Raw genomic sequence first — 24,014 nt, forward strand, 5'->3', positions numbered from 1 at the left:
GAGATTTCAGATGTTCCAGGTTTTCCACATTTATTTTCCACACATATCCACCTGCTCCATATCCAACCATAGAAATGTTTACAGCTGAATGAAAGTTCTTGAATATTTATCTAAACTTTGTTAGCAATAAAAGCTGTTACACTATTAAACAGCTTCATGTGAGGATGGAGCAAAAGTTTTCAGATTGTAAATATGGTGGGTTGCTCATATTAAGTGCTTGTGTGGGATTCGTCTGGTTTTCGCCCATAGTCCAAACACGTGCATATTAGGTTTATTGTTCTCTGGACCTATTGGACTCTAAATTTACCCTCAGGTGTGAATGGTTTTCTTTCTGTGTAGGTCTGGAGTCCTGTCCACGATTTATTAAACCCCTTCACTCTGTTCTGATCCGTCAGCGTTTGTAAGCCTCCCGACAGGCCGAGCAGATTTTGTTTGAGTTCTTCTATACGATGTGTGTTCAGTTCATGTTGTGGAACCTGACTGGGTCAAGTAATCTGGACACATCATTATAACAGTTAACTTATGACTAAAAATATAAAAAATATACAGTATGTGCATAAATGCAAAGCTGCAAATTTCTATCGTTTTGTCTTCTCACACCTTGTATACACTGTCTTCTTGTAGAAGTTGAGAAACTAAAAAACTAAGACTTACAGCATTTCCATATGCAGTATCACCCCAGTGCTGGATTAGCTACTACACTGACTTTCTGTCAAATGTTGGACTGAATTCAAGATCCCTCGAGCACTTTGCAAAATCCGGTTACTGAAAAGTTCTTCAACAATTTAAGAGTTACTATGGTCAGTTATTGGTGTTTTTCTCATCCGCATTTGAACATTTCTGAAAATGTTGCAGTGATTCTTGGTGAATTTGAATCACAGGTTTTTGCTGCAGTCACACGCACAGACACACACACACACACACACACACACACACACAAAAGCCAGCATAATGCAAACCACGTAAACCAGTAGCTGGCAGGATCTCAGTGCTGAGGCTGTGGTGTTGCTAACAATGATGTCACACAAAATACCATATGTCAACCTCTGAGTCACTGCCTGCACTTATTATTTTGGGCCATCTTTATTTTGGAAATAACAAAACACACACACACACGCACACATACAAAGATTCATTCTCCTCAAGGGATTTGTTCTCAAGCATTCACTAGTGTGACGCACACATAACCCACGCATGAATGCACCTACACACCCACACACACACACAGAGAGACACACACGCGTAGAGGTTTTTGTCTGTCATCCTGTGTAGACTTTGACGTTTGACATACAGGTGCTCAGTATGTTGTGACCTCACAATCATCTTTCATCACACTGAGATTGACAGAATACTATTGATCTGTTGGTCAGGTCACACACCGGAGGAGCCTGTAGAAGTCAGCACAGTGGATGATAACTGCTGCCAAGCCATTGTTTATTCCATGTGACACCTCTGGCATTATTTTCTCTATTATTATTTCCTTATAATTAAGTGACTTTCACGCAATGTATTAAAGCTTCATTTTTTGTTTCAAGGAAGTAGCGTTGAGTCTATAACTGATGTACAGAAACTCAAAGGGATGATTATAACAGTGCATTTATTCTAAAATAGTGAAGAATGGATTCATTGATCTTTGATTTTTTTATAGATGCACTCAGCTGGACGCATAAAACCACCCATACGTTTCATGTTCTGTAAAGAGTTATGTCACTGATGTATTTACAACAGCGGGCCACTCAGTCATGTGTGCACAGTGACAGGCCTTAGCCAATGCTGTCAGCGGCGTGTGAACTGTGAGGTCGAGTGACCTTGCATCACAACCGTAGGCACTGACACATGGCCCTGGCGAAGCCGGCGTGATGGTCGTTCAGCCAGGCCGCTGTCTGATCCGCTCGGGTAGGTGTGGCGCGCACAATTCCCAGAACACGACACATCTTCACTCTGCTCGCTCTGAATGCAGTTTGCACGAGCACCAGGATGTGGCAGCTCTGCGTCTCCCCAGCTGAGAGCTATTTGTGGTGAAGGGGATGCAGCTGGTCAGCCGGCGATGTGAACTATCAATGGACCTGTTAGCAGCTTGATCAGACACTTGGAAACACCTGATGATGCTCGAGGACCAATCTAGAGATGTTTATCCGATTCATTCTTCACAAACCATTTTAATGTTGTTGACTTGCTGATACATGGAAATTTGCGGACTGGAAACCAAGAAAAAGTGAGCCTGGCCTTAAAAATGTAGAATAAACAACCTCAGTTTTAACGACAGGCAAAGTCATTAGCAGCTAGTTCCAGCTTGATCCCCTGCTCAGGTTTCTTCACGTGTCAGGCTACAGGGACAGGGTTAAGTAGGAGCGCGGAGTGCAGATAAAAGTCTGGCCCTCAACACCCAACGAACCCTATCTGCATCACTGGAGCTGTAGTGAAGCGTGCACAGCTGAAAACATGTACAGCATCATGTATACTTAGTGTAAGACCATTAACAAATGATGTATCACTGGCTTTGCATTGCATATCTACACTTTATGTATAAATAATAAGCTTTTCATTGACTTTACACCTGCACTCTGCACTATGATCTAATCTATCATAGATAGATTAGTTCTGTTGCACACGCTTCTGTGTCTGAGGTGCGAAATTCAGTTGGAAATGTGTATAAATGTAATTTCTGAATATTTCTATTCTCTGGATATGGTTATAACACCTCCAGTAGCTGAGATAGGGACAGTGTACATGTGCTATAGTACATGTCGCCTCTAATCTTTACAGCAGCCTTGGTTGAACTCGCATGCACAGTTAAAACACAACAACTCAGCGCTGGTGTGTTTGATGCAGAACAATGAATTTGAAGCAATGCAATGCAACACGGAGCAATGCAGGACCTTAGCAGGAGCCAGGAGTCAACCTGTGTTTAGCTCATAACACACATTCACACGTGCTGAGATTCCTTTCACACTGCATTCAGCTCAAAGTGCAGCCTTATGCACAGACATCCAAGCTCTGCACACACACACACACACACACACAGAGGGCAGCCTGACCATGCAGTGTAATATACTAATGGATAGGCAACTCACGGTCAATTATTTCCCCCCATTTGTCAAGAAATCAAATACACACATGCACGCACGCATGTAGAAGTCTGATCTTCCCTTGATGTGAGTGAGTGTGCACCTGCAGGGTGCGTCAGGTCAATGACTAATCAATCAATGTCCAGCCTGACTACTTCTAATTCCATCCACACACATTTCTTTCTTAGTTTTTTCTCTTCGTCTGCTCCCTGTAGCTCCTACCTATTTATTTTTTCTGTCCCAACCTTCTTCCACATCATGTTTTATACTCGTGTGTTGAAATAGTCCATTTCACTGATGCCATTTTGATCATGTCTACATTTATTCTTTGACTTATTCATTGTCTCTTTTCTTTCCCCTTATATTTAGTTTTATTAAATGCCACAATTAGGGCGCGACCCTGCCTCAGTTCATGGAGCGGAGGCCTATTGACCATATGGCCATATGTCGTAGTTTCCCCGGGCAAGACACTAAGCCCCCAAACCGCAAAAGTCTGGCAATATGATAAATATCACGGTAAAGGGGGTTATGATTCAATATTCAGTGAAAAAATGTCTAGTACCTAATTTTAGGACAACTGTGTTGGTATAACGAACACAGCAGCATACAAATCGAAGTAAAGAAAGTTTCAGGTTTTACTTTTTAAACACAACACTAACTGAGCTATTTTGTCTGTGAAGTGTAATTTAAAAATTGATAATGTTTTTATCAACTGTATCTTTTTAGACTTAACTTTCACCACTTTCAGACACATGATAAAATTGCCTTAAAAACTCGCAGACTCTGGGACAAGGGAACCTGACGTTCAACTCAGTTCCAGGTTTGAGGACTTATTCTTATGTCACTTGTCGACACGTTTTTTTTTTTTTTTTTTAGCAACACACCCGTGGTTTTGTCTTTTCCTCCTTCTGCCCCTTCTGTATTTGACATCAGCAGCCAATGACCAGGATTCACTTTGATTCTAATGTTCCTAAATTGGAAAGGCAAACAAAAGCTGTTAAAATAAAACTCATCCCCAACATTCAGTCGGTTCCCACACACATGTCCACAGTGGCACATACTGACAAACAGCCAACCCAGGGGATATTAAGAGGAGGGGAGAGAGGCTTAAAAACAGAGAGGGGGGGGGGACAATAATGGTGGGATGTTATTAAATAATCATCTAAATTGCATTTTCGTCACATTCACTCTTCTCTGCTTGTGCCTTATTCTAATGGCAAACACTATTTTTCTACATCTTACATTTACTCCATGCACATCCCTCTTTTCCCGTCTCCCATTCTCTCTCTCTCTCTCTCTCTCTTTCTCTTCCCGCCTATCTCGCTGCCTCCTTCCCTCTCGCTCGTCCTCTCGGTTACGTGTGCTGTTTAGCTGCGCTTAGCTTCACCTGTCAGCTTGGATCAGGGCTGTGGAGCAGCAACAAGACAAACTAACCTCTGATTCACACACACACACACACACACACACACACACACACACACACACACACACACACACACTCCCTCTTTATTCCTTTCTCAGTTTCTCACTGGCCTAATGCTTTGTGTTGACACAGGTGTGACCATGCAGTTACTTGATCAACTTATTGGCATTAGCATGTGGACACAGTACACACAGGGTAAATGACACACACATTGTAGTGACTGATGTCAGATAATGTAGCTGGTTCTACATGTTTGTGATCGCACACAACGAGCGGCTGCACTGGGTAGAAGGGACTTTTTTGTCACAAAATAACAATTTGAAAGAGTTTCAATATTCATTTTGCACAGTATTGATGAAGCCTTTTAAATGTGAGCGTCCTTTATGTGTGCGGTATTCAAATTGACCAGGCAGGGAGGATCTAGTAGATGTATGATGGCAAATGTAGGATACTATGTTTCTTGTGTCATAATATAAATATCAAGATATCTCAGCCTCCGCTGCATCACTGTTGACATCCTTTTAAAGTCCTCTAACTTTGTCTGAGTGCAACACACTAAATTGTGACCGTTTTGAAGGTGGTTTGTGGGTTTCATAGTCACACTGATGCCTTTTTACCAGTTAATTAAAGAATCAAGGTCTTTTTAACTGCTCTCTTCGCTGTTTCCCTCATTATCTCACTTCTCTTCGTTTCTGCAGTTATCATTACAAGTTACAGGTCTTAAGTATGTAAAGTGCTCATTAAGCCACAATTAAGTCTTAAAAATGAGATAACTCAAATGATTATGAATGCGTACTGTGCTCATCTCCTAACAAACTGCTGTCCCACATGAAATCTAGCTAGGTGGAAATATACTGTATGTGAAGAGAGAGCCAGCATTGATTGGGACTCTAAGAAATGTTCCTATAGCTCCTGAGAACCGAAAGGCCATAAATCCACTTAATGGCTAGAGGTAAACTGCTGGGATGCTCATCACTGAGTGATGGATGGAGGGAGACAAACAGTGAGAGAGACACACAGACAGAGAGGACGTAAACAGCAGAAAGTGGTTTGTGTGCATGTGTAAATTAATGCCAATGCACAAACTAATAAAGGCACAAGACACACACACACACAAACACACAGGCGATGGACTCAACCATTTTGCAGAATGTTGTCCTATAAGAAAATTCACAGGTTTGCTGTTTGTCTGATCTCACTCATCAGCTTTAGTGACATTTAGGCCCATTTGATACAAAATGCAGCGCTGCATTTAATAGGTCCTGATTTTCCAGATCATTTCCTGAAAACATTCTTCATAATTGCTCAGATATTAGCTGGTAATTATGAATTTCTAGGAAATTCCTCCTAAAAAAAAACATCTGATTAATGATAGACACGGAAAAAGTTATTATTTCTAAGGTTTTAAATTATAAACTTTACGTTTTTTTTTTTTTTTTTCAGAAAATTATTCATTAACTTACATCAGTAGTTAATAAAGGTGTAAAGAAACTCAAACAATAATTCTTAGTGTGCTACATTTAGTCACACATTGTTTAGTTTGTGGTAATAATTTGGAATTGTGTGTATTGCTACTGAGTGCAAAAGGCTTTTTAACATGGAGTGTTTCAATTGTTAAAATCCTGGTAATTATCACCTACTGGCAGCTAACTTTTAGAAAAGTGTAAAAAAAAGTTTGCAGGAAATTATCTGGAAAGTATGGAACCTGTAAAGTAAAGCATCAGTTAAAAAAAAAATCCTTTTTTTTAACACTGCTGACTTCATTAATCTTCTGTTATTAAACATAGCTCACTTTTGCATTAATGTTTATTATTGCATAAATTATTGTGACAAGGGAGCTTTGGTGGACATGCAACATTTGCCATGTGCTTAAGATTGGACAGTATAAAAAATGGGCCGTTATTTCCAATTCTACTGAGTTTAGAAACTTCTTCTACAAGTCCAAATCCTTTATACTATATTATGTGCATAAAAGTGTGCACTGCAAAAGTATCGTGTGGTGTTTTTATATGAACAAATGCAAAGTAAATATTTGGAAGAAATTAAAACTAAAATCAGTTTTGTCGCTCTGAAGATACCGTGCAACAGTACAAGAACTGCACAGGCTTCCTTCCAAAGGAAATTCCTTTCTACACAGTAGTGAACAAAACAAGATGTCAAAGTGTCCCTGGGCAAGACACTGAACCCCCGACCGCTCATCCCCGACCCCAGCCGCACAGCGCCAGTCCCAAGTCCGGTAGAAATTGGGGAGGGTTGCGTCAGGAAGGGCAAAAAAAAAAAACCTGTGTCAAATCAACATGCAGACAAATGATCCGCTGTGGCATCCCTGAACTCACAGGACAAGCTGAAAAAAATAAAAAAATAAATTAAAAAAAGGTAACTAAAATACTAACGAGGAAAGATCAGTTTGGACAGAGCATTATTCTACATGTGTAATCAGCAATTTGTAGCTGAAAGCATTTCATTATAAAAATGTTCACACAGACACAATCAAATGAAATATTCTCAGCTGCTCCCTGAACTGTGTGTACAGCTTTTATACACACACACCCACCCACACCCACCCACACACACACACTGTGTGCAATGGAACAATAAACTAAGACAGATGAAAGGGATCAGACTGGGGCTGTACCACTGTACAATCAAAGGCAAGGCACCATGTTAGAAGTGTGATGGAAAACTACAAATCCCTGTGCCAGAAAGCCACGACACTTTCTTCCTGCTGCCGATTTGTTGAGTTGGGAGTGTGGTGCAGACTGCCGGCTGCTCTGCTCTGTTTCCTGGAAAGCTCTTAGAAGTGTTGGAGAGGCTGTCAACAGGGAGGAAATGTCTTTGGAAATCATGTGTTTTTCTTTTTTTTTTTTCCTAAGCATTTTGCACTGCTGGAGATGGAAGAAGGAAGATGGAAGGGGTGAAGACAAGTCAGCAAGCAGAGCAGCAGGGAGGGCGAAATGCATTTTACTGGGGGTTAAGGCGCTATTTTAGTTTGCATTATGGGATGTCAACACTCTGTACTGACAAATTACTTTCACCCCAGCATAAGGCTTATGCTTGGTTAAACTGCATTTGTCTATTTCAGAATCTCTGATGAATAATTACTTCCCTAAGCCAACAAGTGGTCAGACAGAAATCGTGCCAGAGCTGCTTTATCAAGTTAAGTTAGTAATTTCAGATATTTCTATTCATGCAGGCCCCCAATATTCAGGTTTTCTGCAGTGCTCTATTCACCGACTGTCTCCTGCCCCAGTTTCCACAAACCAATCGTCTTATCGCTGTCAAATGTTACATTTTTTCCTCTCTCTGTCATTTCAGTGGTAGAACAACGCTGCCTCACCTCATTCTTCATGCTCGTCAGTCTGCTGCTCTACCTCTAAATCAGTTGTTTGTTTGTTGAACACCATTTGTTGGACAGGAAAAGCGTGTGCAAAAAGATGTGTACGTGCATCTAATTTACTACACTTATATATGATGAAAAAAACCTTTGTAACTGTGAAAATCATATTTGCCTCGCCACAATAAAAAGATCAAACTCGTCACCTCATGTGGTTCCATGCCACTGGAAAACAGTGGACATCTGGTTTGCTGTCTTCAGCTTTTTCTACCTCAATATGTATGCAGCAAATACAGCCATTCTCCTCCCTCTTAAGATTTATCACGCTCATTTGTACAGAAGCAGGGAGGACAGGAAATGCAGCTGGAATGTAAATGTCTCTAAGGAAAACAACTTCAGGGTCGGAGTCAGTTACAAGGTAAATAATATAAAACCGAAATGCTACAAAATGCAATGGCACAAGCGTACATGTACCTTACGATGGTGACCCGGTTGTCATGATCTGGCCCTCACACTTCCTGCCCTGGACTTTTATTTTGTCCCTCTTTTTCTCCACTTCCTGTCCGCAGTTAATTTCTCCAGCTTACCAGTCATCAACAATCACAATTGTTTTTACCTGGTTCCCCGCCTTTTAAAAACCCAACTCACCTCCCCCTCCCCCCCCCCCCCCCCCCCCCCCCGATTCTCCGTCAGGTCATTGTCTTCGTCAGCTCTGTCACCCGTCTCATGGTTTTTGACTCCTGGCTCCTGTTTGTGTGGGTTTCTGTAATCTGTGTTAGTTTTTATAATCTTTTTTTTTTTTGTGAGCATTTTTCCTGTTTTCTGTTCACCTTGTTAACAGTTGATGTTTAGTCGGTTTCTTTTCTTGTGGTGTCCAAGGAAACACTACAAGTTAGTTCTATGTTCACTCCCCTTATTTAGTGTCTTAGTTCCTGTAGCCCTTGTTTAAGGTTAGTTTCTAGATCATGGTTATTGTTGGCCTGACTCTGCCTGCCACTCTGCTTCAGTGAGCAACAGCTCCCTATAGACCCTCTCTGTTGCCTTACGCTAAGGATTATGAGTATCGCTAAGTGCCCGTAAGGCATCAAGGTTCATCATGGACCCTTGTAACCATGCCATCGTAAAGACACTGAGGATTGTCATGTTCACCAAGGTTATGAACCAAGTTAAAGTCATGTAGGGAAATTATGGAGCCCTGAGTTAAGGGATCATTCTTGACCTAGTGCATTTGTGTTTTGGATATTGTGTCACCAAAGGGATTTTTTTGCGTTTATGAAATTGTGACAGATCTTCGTCCCCCTTTGGGAGTGAATTTATGTTAGGGATTCGTTCTTGTTTTGTTTTTTTACTATAGTCGTAAATAAAGCCTCCCTCTGTCCTTGTTGCACTTGGCTCCAACCTAAGAACCATCTCTGACCCCGGTCCGCAAAGTTGTGTTATGATCATTATTAAAGCCCACAACGTCTCACACTAGAGTCAAAACCTGGTCTCCTGTGGAAAAGTCCATATACATTTATATCATACTATAGATGTTTTGGCAAAAGTGGTTGGTTATTGCCCAAAGTACTGAGCAGCAGTTTTGCAGCTATCCTCCTCAGAGCTGTGTTAGATCACAACACAGTCATATGGGTCATTTTGAAAGGCAGTGACAAATGACCTATTTGTCATGTAGACCTGAGGACTTGTTGGGCGAACGTCTTGAAATAATCATATGTGAGTTTGCTCTTTTATGATCTAACTTGGCAATTCACAACCTTAACGTAACAAGCCAACAAACACAATGTGAAGAAACACACAATAATACAAATCTAGGCAGTTTTAATAGGTTCAGTCTTCAAGATAAAAAAAAAAAAGAGTTTCGTGTCTGTCTCTGCTTTATCTTTGCCTTTTCTATTTTCCCTCTGAAGCTCTCTGCTTCTGTTTTCCCCAAACTCTCTCCCTCTTCTCTTGTGCCGCGTTATGTAACCATGTCTCTGTGCCTGTTTCTTGTGCCCTACTTTCATAAGGAGTGTAAAGACCCTGAATGGGTGCAGCTGATCACTGAGAGACTGGGCAGGTTTTATCAGTGACGGGGAATCAAAGATGTCTCTGCTGCTTTGTCAACAAAAATGATGGAAGGAGCAACAAACTTGAAGTGACTTTGTGGCTTGAAGCCATTGTGTACTTGCAAATATAGACTTAGCCATCAGACTGTACCCAAGTGAATATTCTTTGACATAGTTCCCACTACTAGGTTTTCCATTGTTATCAGGGGTATAAAGGCGAAATGGTCTGTACTTTATTTGCAGTGGAATAAAAACCTGCAAACTAACTCCCTTAGAATGTAATATGTGTTTAATCACAAGATTTAAGTGTCAGACCTTCATTAGGTTTTGAAAGAAAACATTAGATTCTACCTGTACAACCCCCGAACCACCTCAACTTCAGGAAACAAATCCCGTATCAGTTCGTAGGAAACGCAAGTCAGCAGAATGCACGACAGACATCCAACAAATCTTGAAAACATCCGCATACTAAATCATATAAGATTAAAAATTTGAGTCCAAAACAGTTTAAAAAGTGGGGTGTAAACTATGATAATTTCTCCAAAAAACACTTGAGTTTTGCCTGAACAGCCTGGTTTTTTACGTTTTCTTCACAATCAAATATTCTGCTAACGGCTGCCTGCACAATCAAATGCACACCGCTAATAGCAAATTCCACATAAGCCATTTGCATAATGCCAAAATGTAAAAAAAAATGTAAAATAAGCCAATATGAAGTAAAATGAGGCTGAAGTTGGAGGCAACACCATCAAGAGTGAACGTAAAAGGTAAAAGTAAAGGTTTTTCACTATAGTAATGCAGCATTTTTGTTCTACTAGTGCAAAGAGCATCCTCGCACGGTTAACATTTCTCAACATTTCCCCATCATGCTTCTTTAGGATTTTGTGTTGGCCCTCTTGATGTTAACAGGTCAGGACCTGCAGTAGAAGCATGACCTTCACAGGAGCCTGTCAGAGAGCCCGAGGGCAACACAGCACGTCGGTTTACCGATCAGCAGGGTCATCGGTGGCTCAAAGTGTTTCATTTTGCCATTAGGATAAGTTGTACGTGTGAAAAACTCAAGGGCACAATATGCTCGGACCTGGAGGGACATGATGTTGTACGGATGCAGCTCCAGATTTACTGAATAAAAACACAGCTCTTCAGTGTTGACATATTAATAATTAATGAGGGGCTAGAAAGGCGCAGACAGGCTGGAAAGTTTGGAAAGACTAGGGGTGTGGGGGTGTGGGGGTGTGGTGGGGGAACAGGGAAAAAAGTGTAAGGTTAGAATAAAGGTGACTGAGAGAAGGAGGAGTGGGCGGATGGGCTCCATTGTAATTTGACAATCACGCCTGTCGTGTAGAGATGAGAAATCTCAGTTCCACTGTCATTTTCCATTGACGGCGTGTTATTTCACAGTCGCTCATGGGGCGTTTTGTATTGTTTGCACTCCAGCTCAAGGGCAAGACATCAAAATCTCTTCTCCGCTCTCGTTCTTCACTTCCTCACTCGCACATCTCTCTCTTTCTGTTCCTTTCTTTCCCAGCCTGTTGCGTCACGCTGACACTGAAACGGTGATACAGCGTCTGTATTATTAGAGCGCACATATCGACTCTTCTCCTGCCGGCACATGTGTCAGTGTGTGTGAGTGTGTGTACCATTTACATGCACTGCAGTTCACATGTATTTGAGTCAAAGAGCCGTCTTGTTTCAGACACGTTCATCTTTTAGTCACTTTTTTGCTTATTAAATTGATGCCCACTCCGTTGTTTTATTATACTTTTAATTGGTGTTAGAATCACTGCGGAGGTTACGCAACAAAAGTGTGTCAGTTGTGAGCAACAACAATTAATGGAGGACAGCACTTGGCATCACTGTGACCACCGCAAAATACCGCAAGGTCAGTATTACTGATTATTAATACAGAACCTCATGCTGGTGAGCAAGCATAGAGTTTACTATAGTGTCACAAAGAGCAAACGTGATTTTAATAAATCAAGACCATCACAAGAATTATTTTAACTTTGTGCTCCATGAAGGCTGCAGTCATCTTCAGACTCATGATGAGTCTGTTCAGCCTCTCAGTCTCCACAGGTTGTTTTGTCACAAAAAGGAAGGATGATTTGTCACCTTCGACCTCAGTAGGCTGGAGGATCGAATCTCCCCGATTCATCATTTTACTTCTGTCTTATTTTTCAAAACCTAGAAGAAGACTAAAGTAAAACAAATGGCTCATTGTATCCCACACTGTCCTGCTTCTTGTGTTGATTACAGCAGCTTTCAGAAATGCAACAAATGGAATTTCCTAAACTGGAAGTGTTGCATGTCGCTAGGGGCAGTGATAAGTTTCTGTCTACCAAGCTAAGGAAGTTTGAGCCGGGCTTAAAGCTGCTATAAATGTCATCCTACAACTGCTATTAAATCACTTTAAATACTTTTTCAGATGAGGAAATAACCATGAAGATTTAGAATATGTGGGTCATTTAGTTAGATATTGGTCGTTTAGCTAAATATTTGGAAGTTTGTTCCAAAGTTTTCGAGACATGAGCAAGCTTTAAATTGAAAATGAATTAAAACATATATCAAAATGCATCCTACAGAAAAGTCGTATCGTGCTCACCAAACAAGTGACATCATTAAATAAATGTAGCCATCAAATCCTAACAGAACCTTATGAGTGACTGCTGCTGCACACGGATTCACACATCCTGCAGTGAAACAGGAGGATGAGACCAAGCTGTTGCTGCATTTTTATTTTCAGACAATGTTCAGACAGCATTCTCCAGTAATGACGGGAGACTTCCGCATTTGCTCAAAAGAAGCAGGTGACATATTGAATTTAGTACTTGCTGTTGGCTCAGTGGCTCCTGCAGCACAGGAGCTCTTATGTACTATGATAGTGTCATCGTGTGTTGTAACTGCAGGCCTGAAACCTGATTGATTTTCATTATAGCACAGACACTATTAATCCCGAGTACAAAGAACAAATACAATCCTGTCCAGTTCCCAGAGAGTAGAGAGTCAGTGTACACACACAGGCTTTTCACACACTGTTGTGTTTTATATAACAACGAAAGGTAACTCACACAGTTTTGTGTGGTTGAGGAATCTGCTGGTATGTTGCAGTGCAAAATAAACTGAGCCTGTGCCCTGTCAGAGACGTGCTTTCAGCTCATCATACAGTGAAATTTGAATTACAGTTTCAGAATAGCTTTGGTGTGTTGGTGTGTGTGTGACTGTGACAGAGTTTTGTGGGGTAACACACTCGGGGGATAGATGCAGAGAGAGCAACAGGCGTGTTATTCTTGAAAGTGAAAAGAAAAACCCACTCTAAACAAATTAACTTTGCTCATGCATAAAGAAAGAGCGGGCTTCCATGTTTGCAGGATGAGGGCGAGCGTGTGTTAATCAGATCCGTGTTTGTTGTTTAGCAAAAGTCCCGAAAAACATCTTGTGCTCTTCCAGTCTGCTGTTAAGTAAGCGCTGCTTTTTGTAAAACAGAAAACTTCGATTTCTGAGACGACGAACGTGCAAACGCTGAGCACGGCTCTGTGTTGTTGTGCATTTGTTGAATATGTTATGAAGGTTTTTATGTGTGACAGTGAGGACGGCGTCGGTAGGAGAGGGACCAACAAACAGTGAAATTACTGAGCAACACAGAGGCTGCACAGTCGCTCAGTTTAGAACCCATCAACTACACAGGCCGTGCGTGACGCCTGGTTCGAGGTCATCTGCCACTCTGCGTAATGTCCTGTCACATTCAGGTGTCCAAACTGCTGCCACTTGTTGTTGTATTGCAAAGTAACACGACAGTAACTAGTTATGAAGTCATCGAAGCCGCTGCAGCTGCGTCCTCCGTTTGACTAAAAATAGGTCGTTCACTAACCGCAGGGTCTAAGCTTTGATCCCCGTCTCTTCCGGTCCACGGATTGACGTGTTCTCGGGCAAAACACTGGACCCCCAGATGCACCTGTTGCTTGCATGTTCACTTTTAACGCTGCTTTGCAAAGAAAACACCTAGAAAATGTCTAAATGTAGATGTTTGATATGCATTCACAACCCATTAAACCCATTTGCAGTAACAAACTGCATGAACTAAAACACAGAATGCTCAGTGAGGTTATAGTATACTACTACAGTAGTATACTACTGTATAAACCTGCTGCATTAAATCATTTACTAAGCCTTTATGCAAAAGTGAACATCAGGTTACCTGTATGAAGTGGGAGAGGAGACAATAGCTGGGAAAAAGTTTCTTGTTTTCTCTCTTTGCCTCCTCTTTCTGTCACTGAGCTCCTACAGTATGAGAGGAAGATGAAAAACCCAGCTTTTTGTGAGAAACTGCTGTGGGAATTGGTTTCAACATACATGGGCAGTGCACTCTGCAGCCTGTCGCAACGCATTTGTGTGTGTTATTGGGTTTATAGATGAGAGAGTGTGTCCGTGTCAGTGTGTGTGTGCGCAAGGGCTAAGAAAAACGGCAAGAAGGACAAGAAGCAGTTCTGACGACCAGCCCTAGAGGAAAAGGTCTGTATGAAGAAAAAGTGTATCCATTTTGAAAGTTGTTCGATTACCCTGCAATCAGTTGGTAACACTTTATGTAATGTGTGTTGGGGTTTTTCTAACCACTGTCAAAACCAAAACATGTCTCGTGGCCTTGTGTCTACGAGAAAATCTCACTACAGTTTAAGTCGGCTAATGTCAAAAATTTTAAACGGCAGCTCCTAAGTTAGATAATAGAGGTGAAAGGAGTGTTAAACTCAAACAACCGTCGAGCCAATGTAAACTTGGAGGCATATAGTTTTTTGATATTCATCTCAACCAGCCATGTCAGTACGCATGATGAGAAACAATGGATGTTTTTAGTGGCAGTGAAAATTAACGAACCTTAAAAGGTAGTTTTCTCCTCTCTGTCTGCATTTAGGGCTGGGGGCGCGGCTCAGCTTCTCCACACAAAGCGAACAGCAGACAGGAGAAGAGAAGGGCCCTTGGGGGGTGAGCCAATTACTAAGTGTTCGTGCAATAAGAGTTCAGCATGTAAATATTCAATAAAATGCTAGAAAACAAGCATAAACTTGTAGAGAAACATCCATCATATACATGTTAACCGTGGTGAGCTACGTAGCTAATTGCTATTTGCCTTGTGGCGTACTTTTTTTAGACAAAACTTGTGACTTGCACTCATCTAATGGATGCACTGATGTCTATTTGTTTTGAGAGCTGGAGAGGGTTCAGTGGGACCCAGTAGAGTATCAAGAAAGAGGCAAAAAAAAAGGAACCGACGGGGAGTGAGACGCCAGCATCCAAATGCGAAAAGCAAACAGACGATGAACAAGGGTAATGGTAAGGGATGAAAGAAAAGAAAATCCTTTTCTGAGTTTCCCCTCGTGGACACTCATCTCCCTCCTCGGTTTTGTCTCTGTTCCCGTACAACACTGAGGATGCACAGCGGTTTCGGCATTAGGAGCTATTGTTTGGGCTACAGAGAAAGGGAATGGCGATAGATGGAAGGACAAGAAGGGATGCTGAGGAATGGATTGAAGTAATTGGCGGATGTACAGATGTCTGCTTGTTTAATCTGCATGCTCAAGCTTTCATGTAGTTACGATGAAAAGCAACAAAGAGCTGAATAACGTCTTCATGGAATTATTCGAGACACCGTGGTGAGAAGAAGCTGGATTCCCCTGTTGTTCCTCATTAGTAACAGCGCCATCAAGATCTGCAGATGCACTGATGAGTGTGTTAAGATGATCACTATGAAGCGTGGTTAGCCAGGACAGAGACCGAGTAAAGCCCACTGTAAAATAATGATCAGTTATTACAGGCCCTGCCACACAAGCAGCCAACTGGGAGGTTTTGTGTCAAAATCGCTCGATTTTCATGGATCAGAGAATTCGCTCAAGGAATAATCAGCAAAAATGTTTTTCTTTTTTTTTTTCTCCCCTTTTTCTTTCTATGCTTGAGTGGAGGAGCCAGAAATGGAGGAAGTCACCGTGACTCATTAGCTGCCATAACCCTGCCATAGTAACTCCTCCACTAAAGGTTGACAGACAGTTTTGAGACACGGTGAATAAACTGTGTGAAACATTTGTCCCATTAGTGACTCAGCCACCAACTTGTTGCCATTAATGTTGTTAAAGTGCTTTGAGTTCTCTTCAGTGAAAGTGCTTATTGAGGGAAATGATGCACAATTGTAAAAAAAAAAAAAAAAAACTGTTCATACCTTGATCGCATATTAACAGCCAGTCGTCATAGAGTCATTCACTATTAGTAACTTTCAGTGTACTGGATGTATGTAGTGTATGAGTTTGAGTTATGAGTTACTAGGGATGTCCTGATACCACTTTTTAATTTAGTACTCTTCATTTATCTTTCCACCTCTGCCTACCTGCGGAGGCTAACATAGTACGCAAAGGCAGGACCCGACATCTAGCATTTACTTAATTACTTTAGAAACTTAAGAAAAGCTGAATGTCTTCTCCGTGTCTTTTAGGTGAGTGTCTGGATGTTTGAAAATGGACGCACTGCAATTACTAACCTGTTGTTCTCAGATTAGTGAATGAACCGTTTTTATTCCAATATTAACTAAACTAAACTAAATTATAAAGAATCACTATTGGTTATAGGACTTTAATCAAATGACTATGAAAACTTTTTAAATTCTAAGAACACATTAATTTGGCAAAGCTAGTTACTGACTCCCCCACTTGTTTCGAAGCAGATTTACCTGAGTGAAATGTTTCAGTATTTCTCCCCTCTCTTTGACAGAAAGATGTGAAAGGATGAAAAGGAAAAGGAGGTTGAAAAGGGCAGATAGGAAAGAAATGAAGAATGGTAATAGCTGAGAGCGCAAACCTGAGATGGTGATGAATAACAATGAGATAAACAGGGGAGATGACCAGCTACAGTCGACACACAGGGGTAATGCTGTGCATGCTCCAGCAAACAGCCACGTGTAAGCTGTTGATTTTCCTGTCATGGCGGCTTGGAGCCAGCCTTCGTCTACACTGGGACAAGACTATTACCAGGACCACTGGAGTGAAAACGGAGTCTGCATTGGATGCCATGTTCCCAAACTGCATGAAGTCGTACAGTGCACACAAACGATGTACTGTAACACACAGCTTCGAAGGAGTTAGCAAAGCTTTGTTAGACTGCAAATGGATGAGAATAGCTTCACACACTTTAATAATTGTGCCGCCTACAAAACCTCCTACAGTGGTTGCAAATTACAAAGTCAAAAGTGGCACAGGTCTTTAACAGCCCACAGCCCGGCTCAAAAACAAAGCAATGACACTTCATTCATCTACAGTCTGTCGCCTTTTCAAACGGAGAGTGAAATGTTTATTTGCCGCGTTAAGAATTCTATCATTTTTGTGTCCTGATGAAAATCTGCTATAAATATTCAGAAGAAGAAGTAGGGCGATGAAGTGGAGGCTTTGGATGTTTTTGTTTTTTTTTTTTGGCTGCTTTGGCATGAAGCTAAATTAAAGTCAGAGCAGAGAGGAAATGAGAGGAGAGAAGGAAACCACATCTGCAAGAAGACATTTATCTGAATAACTGTTGAGAAGGAGAAGATGTGGGAAAGGTTAAACAAAAAAATAACAAGAAGATAAATATGAAGGACTGATGACTTTGACTCTGACATCTCTCTACGCAGTGTTTCTGTAGAGGGACCATTAGTGATAATTAGCTATAAAACAAACTTCAAAATAAATGCAGAATAAAATTAAATTACAGGAAAAGAATTTACCCCAAAAAATAACTGTAATAAAATGTGAGATATAGATTTGAGACTTTGAAATTATAGTGTGGATATAACAGCAACAGTTGAGCAGAAAATATAAATTAATAAGGGATGTGTCAGCAGCCTAGAATCATCTTATTACTTTATGTCCAAATAAGAAAAACTAGAAATGTGCCCATCCACAGAATGTGTGTTATCAGGAATATATGTGCAAGTCTAGTCAAATTTTGTGTTTGTGTTGTTCTGGGCTGTGTGAAGAAGCTCCTCCTCATTGTCTCTGTGTTGGCCTTCAGGGAGCCGAAGTGTTTCCCCGACTTCAACACAGAGAAGAAAAAGGTCGTTCACTATTGTCCTGGACTTGGTCCAGCGGCGCTTGCTGTAGTGCAGGTCGGGGAGCTTGGGTGACCGCACCACTCTCTGTAGAGCTCATCTATGACCTGCATGCTGCTGTTCCCAAACCAGGGTGAGAGGTTCCCGTCAGGATGCAGATATAGAAGTTCAAAATTACATTCGGTGGGGCAGGCTAAAGTCCTTCAGATGTTTGTGTCGGGCTGAGAGGCCTGACGGGCCTTACAGGGCCGTGACAGGTTGATGTGAACCCTGAGGTACAGAGAGCCTTCCATTCTCCATTCGTGACCTCCCGTTTTTTGTCCACTATCAACTCCTTGGTCATGCTGTCATTCAGGACGAGGTTGTTCTCCTGGCACCACTTCTTCAGGTGTCCCATTGTTTTCAGTGATAAGACCCACCACAGCAGGATGGAAGATGTGGCTACACAGTCCTAACTTCACCGTGAGTTCAGCAGGGGGCTCAGGACGCAGCCCTGGGGGGCTCCAGTGCTGCAGGTGAGACATATCTTCGTACTCTTACTGCTTGTGGTCCGTCAATAAGGACATGGGAGATTCACTGACAGATGGTTGGAGTGAGTCGCAGGTCCTGCAGCTCATTGGTGAGTGTGGGCGGAATTAAAGTATTTAATGCTAAACTGAAGTGTAGAAATACTTAATACAGTTCAGTATTTTAATGATTCTCTGTTGTAAGATCAATTCACATCTTTTCTTTTCCCACTAAATCCTTGTTTGTCGTCGTTTTGTTCTTAGGTTTGACTCTTCTGTTTTTTAAAACATGAGCAAAAAGATTTGAAAATGTGGGACTAGAGGAAAGAGGCAGTAGAAAGAGATGCTAAGCATAGCTACAGGCTGAGGAACTGATGGAAAGTCTGGAGATGAGCTGATGTGATGTGGAGCCACTGCAGCAACAGTTGAGCTGAGCAACTTCGGTGCTCTGCAGCAATCTGTCTCCCTGAGCTGTGCTGCACTGAGGTGTTGTGCGGGGTTACAATCACAACACAACTGATAGTGTTGCCTACGTGGGACACGTCTACACAACAGGAAGGATAAAACACACCGGGTTGATATCCTGCAACACAGTACTGCTGCTCTGAGTTGTTTACCTTGTAAATGCGTTATATGGATGAGTGCAGCCCAGTGGGTAAAAACGCTTAAAAGAAAACTTTCAGGTTGATGCATGAAAACCAGTGTGAGTGCTTTAATCACTTCAAGAGTTTGCCAGCCAAAGGTAAGTTGGACTCTATTTTGAAGAGCAGAGCTACTGGCAAAGTGAAGTCAGTGATAAAATATTTAAAACGGGTTGGAAAGCTTCCTCACCTCCCAAGGACCCCCCCCCCCCCCCAAAAGTCTGAATGTGCTAATGAGGCTAATAAAAGGCATAAACAACAATTCCTTGCTGATTTAAATTAAGTGTGCACTTTGGGAAGGTCAGAGTCTCTTTTTCACACTGCTGCAGCATCAAAGAGTTTATTTTGGGTTCAGATTAACGTAGCCCGTGAAGTCAACTGAGCCTGGCTGCTTTTGTGCAGAACATGAGCTCGTGTTAATGCACGTTGAAGATAGCAACGCCTCCAACAATAGGTGGTGAAATCAGCAGTAAAGCCTGCGTACATTTTTTACATCTATGATGAGATTCTCTGTGGCGCACGAGCAGTTGAAATATTTCTCAGTTCATTTTTTAATCAGCACATTTTCTGTGTCTTTTTTTTTTTTTTTTTGGCACATTAAGTTCCTACTGTCATGTTGCCATGCTGCCATGCCCAGACAGACACGCACACACAGTAAAAAAGCTTTTTGGACATGGCTCACTATAAAATGTTTTATGGATCCATCTAGGCACCGCTGTAACCGCTTCAGAAAAAAAAAAAAAAGCTGAGCTGTGTGCACGTGTTTATCTCTTGGCTCTGAACTAAACCTGTCACAGGCAATGATGAAAAGTGCCACTGTGGAAATAGAAAAGCCCAGCTGATGAAAAACAATACAATAAAGGAGTAAAATGTCCCACTGGAAATGCATTGTTTAGATACCCTGTGGTTCATTCAATTGCCTGTGCCCTTGAACACATGACTCCTCAGAGGAACAACTTACAGTAAGTGGTATAATGCTGTGTGTGGGTTTGTGTGTTTGTGGTTCAATTTTAAATATAAATAAATTGAGTGTGAAGTACAGCAAATTCAGTATTGTTGTTGGATAACCAGATGTGATAACAAAGTACATTTACTAAAAAGTACTGCTCTTAAGGACTATTTTCATTTTGCAGTTGTTTACCCCACTAGAGTTTTAGTAGGAAATCGCATAGAGATTTTTCAGCCTCACTGATATCAGCTTTAAATATTTGTGACAGTCATTAAAAGGGCCTGTGTTTGTCCTGTATCCTGGAAAGACTTGATTTGATGAATTCATTCCCACAGGTGAAAAAAGGATACGATTAATTTTTAATTTTGCTTTGCAGCAGTTTCCAGAACAGATGCAGCAGAACACAGACTGAGAGCAAAACAAAAACACAAACACCTGCTTGGGAGGTGAGAAGCGTGTGTGCGTGTGTGTGTGTGTGTCTGCACATGCGTGTTCGGTCCCATACATCTCTGCAGCACGGCCTGCTGTGATTGCCTGACCCAAGGTTTCAGCACATCACTCAGCATCTTTGTGCCTGGATTTATTTGTTGAGTGCACACACAGAGCACAAACACACAGAGCACAAAGACACACACACACACACATATGCACAAACACACGAACGCTCACCACGTTTATATTCCAATATATTAAAATTCTTTTGAACGAGCGCGCGGATTTAAGCACATTTTGAAGGACTTGCTCAAGCAGCCTGGTGCACAAGGCTAACAAGACATCTGCTGCTCTCAATGGCAAATCAGCCGAATTACAGCAGCTTAGCTCCTCCTCTGCTGTATAACTTCTCCTTTGTCCTTAGATCGCCGCCCTCTTAATGCTCCAGCGAGCTGCTCTTTTACAGGCTGTTTTATCACCATCTCATCCATACGGTTACTTCTAGTGTCATTGTCTCCGTCTCCTCTCGCTCTCTCTTTCTTTGGCAAGGAGGAAGCTCAAGGAATTAACAGAAAATTAGTTCGGAAGCACCTTGATATGCACTTTAAGCACATGCCTGGTTCATGCCCAGTTTTTTTCTTTGACTGTCTTTGTATCTTTTATGTTAAAGTTAGAAAATTTGAAATCACAGAAAAAGGAGCTGTAACTATTGAGGGAGTCCATTCACGGGATCACAATTACCAGTGTTTCACTCTTACAAACACAGTAATGACTCCAATGCGCAAATGTTGCCGAGTGCAGCAGCACACGATTTACCTGTCATATGGCTTTAGGTCAAATTAATGTCGCTCAAAAGGCCGGTGAAGGTCCAAACAAGTGGCAAAAGTAATTAAGGACAGAAAGGCTGGAGTACTACAATAACGAAGCAGAATATGGTGAAGGTAAGTGGATCAGTATTCGTACCACAGGATTTAATGGGCTTATGCAGAGCAGGAGAGCAGGTGGGATGAGTTGCGTCAAGTGGCATGATGGGAGGAAAGCTGGGTAGGAAGAGCAGGAGGAGGAAGGAGTCAGGCTGTGTCACATTACACGCTAAAATGGCCCAAATGTAATCTTTTTCCCCAAAGTGCCTTAAATCTGATTTATCCCTTTTCTTTCTTTAAAATGGCCAAACATAAGCTGCCAGTTTCAACATTTACTGTGTCCCTGGTCATTAATATACATATGCCTGTGTATGCCATTCAACAAAAATCAAACATTTTTGCAAAAATTTGCATCTGTTTTTTATTCCCCCTAAACCAACATTGTTTTGGATTTGAAATGAGACTTATTCATTGCCACTGGGGAAAAAACCTGTTTTTCACCCATGAAGGTCAACGTGATCCAGTTTCATTGTCTTGCTCCAGGAGACTAGATGCTCCCCAACATCTGCCCCGCGTGACCGGCAGCGTACACCTGTCCCCTCTAGGAAACCTCAAGACAAATGCTGAACATTTCTTTCGACATTATGATCTGCATTAGATCAAGAATGCTGAAAAACTGAAATTCACACATACGTTTCATTTAGTGGATGAAATGCAGAGCTGTCAGCCTTCATTGTGTTATGAGTGGCTCAGTGCACTATAACATGATTGGGTCCTGATGTCCACCTTGTCCTCTTTTCTCTTTCCTCATGGTTGGACCCTCATGGTCCAACTGTTAATGCCCGACAGGCTGGCTGATCTTTCCCTCTCACACACACACAGGGATAAAAACACACTCTCCTGTTCTCTGTACTAGAATTAGCCGTTGGCTGCACTCCAGTCAGATCCGCTCAATACTCCACCCTTCCAAAAACCACCCTCACTCTTCTCATTGTTCACTGGATGCCACACATTGCCGCAGTCATAGTTGTGTCACAGCAATCAATCACCCGTCAATGTGAAACAGCTATACCAACACAGAAAAACCACAGTTCCAACTGCACTGTAATTTCCCTCCTAAGTCCTCTTTTACTTTCTCCTGACATCTGTCATCTGCTCTCTCCATCTGCCTTTCCCTACCTTGGTCCTTCTCTGTCCATTGCTCCCTCACGGTTTCAAACAAACATCACGTCTATTATCACCTCACACGTGATTTATTGCGCAGCTGGTGACCTTCTCTCACATATGCATTAAAAAAAGACAGCAGCACTGAGTTTTAGAACACACAACAGCAAACACAATTTCCTATTTTCATTTTTAATTTTAGGTTTTTCTCCATCCATTCTGTTTAAGACTGACAGTGTGCTGCAGTTGTGCATTAATATGTACTAATTAATTCAATAATGTTATTTTGGTGTGTTAAAAAATTATATAGAGTAAGCTGTGTGATTATTTTGTTCCCTGTTATTTAGTTACATAACGTATAGTGGGGAATTTGTGTTTATTTACAAAAACGACTTTTTGCTAAAATATATACAGTTACACTATGATTACTATTACATTTAAACTGTGGGTAATTTACATATTTATAAGTATAAATAATTTCATTAGCCTCTTTAGAATTTAGATTAACCAACTGAATCTACCTCTGTAGTTTTTTTCTTCCATATACCTGAATCTAAGTGATTCTAGATTCTGATTGGTCGATACAGGTCACGCGAGAGAATGGGAACTAGGAAGTGAAGTGTCTGAAGTGTGGAACACAGTTAAGAACTGCTGAAGAAAGTTAATCCATCTCCATCTGGCTCTTCGTTGTTAAAAGAGTGATGGTGATGAAAACCCACCCACTACAGGTCTAAAAAGGTGGAGCATAAAACGGACCATAAAAACATGGCCGAAGTGTCCGTGCACTCAACTCCAGTGAGCAGCTGCGGAGTCAAACAAAGGTAAGCGAGTGCAGACACAAGCTAAGTGTAGATCTTGTAGAGGTCTTTATACGTAAGCGTGTTGTGTTTCTTGTTAGGATGTAGCGCAAGAGGAAACATGTTGGTGGCAGCACGCTGGCTAGCATGGCAAGCTGCCATCGTGTTGTTTAGTAGTTGCTGGTTAACATAAGCTAGCAAACGTTCGGTGGGTTTGTTAGATGGATTATCAAGAAGGTGGATAAGGGTTGCTAGCAGAGGAAAGCCAGGTTATTTAAAATGCTTGGTGGCTCAGGCGGCACACTGAAGAACTTGGCCTACTGCTAGCTCGTTGTTTGGATAACAGGAGCTCACGTAGGAGCCATGGCTGGTTTGTTTAATAGCCAAGGTGCTGAGTGTGTTGAGGCCTTCTTGGTGCCATGGGCCCGACTCAGCGAAAGGCCAGACTTTGAGAGGGAGCATCCTGATCAACCTGTCGACATGTTTGGGCTCTCGATCACGGACAACTGTCATTTGGAGGGGTGGAGTTTGACGGATACGGATTTCTTTCTGTTTCTGGGCCTTAGGCAAAGTTTAACTGGGGCTGTGGATATGAGAGTATTAAATGTCTCACCTAATTCTGTTCTCTCAAATTTAACAACAAAACAATCTAATAAAAATCCTACAGTGGGGCTTATCCACACGCATCCAAACATTTATCACCAGTAGAAAAAAAAACTCATGAAATTAAGGA

General features: G+C 41.6%; 1 protein-coding gene across 1 annotated transcript in view; it reads right to left on the minus strand.

The window, feature by feature from the left end:
• The window catches only part of LOC137100336 (protein shisa-8-like), a 77,568-nt gene that overhangs the window by 51,233 nt on the left and 2,321 nt on the right, over positions 1 to 24,014 (minus strand). The window lies entirely within an intron of this gene.

Source organism: Channa argus, chromosome 15 (genome assembly GCF_033026475.1).
Source record: "Channa argus isolate prfri chromosome 15, Channa argus male v1.0, whole genome shotgun sequence".
Classification (NCBI taxonomy): domain Eukaryota; kingdom Metazoa; phylum Chordata; class Actinopteri; order Anabantiformes; family Channidae; genus Channa; species Channa argus.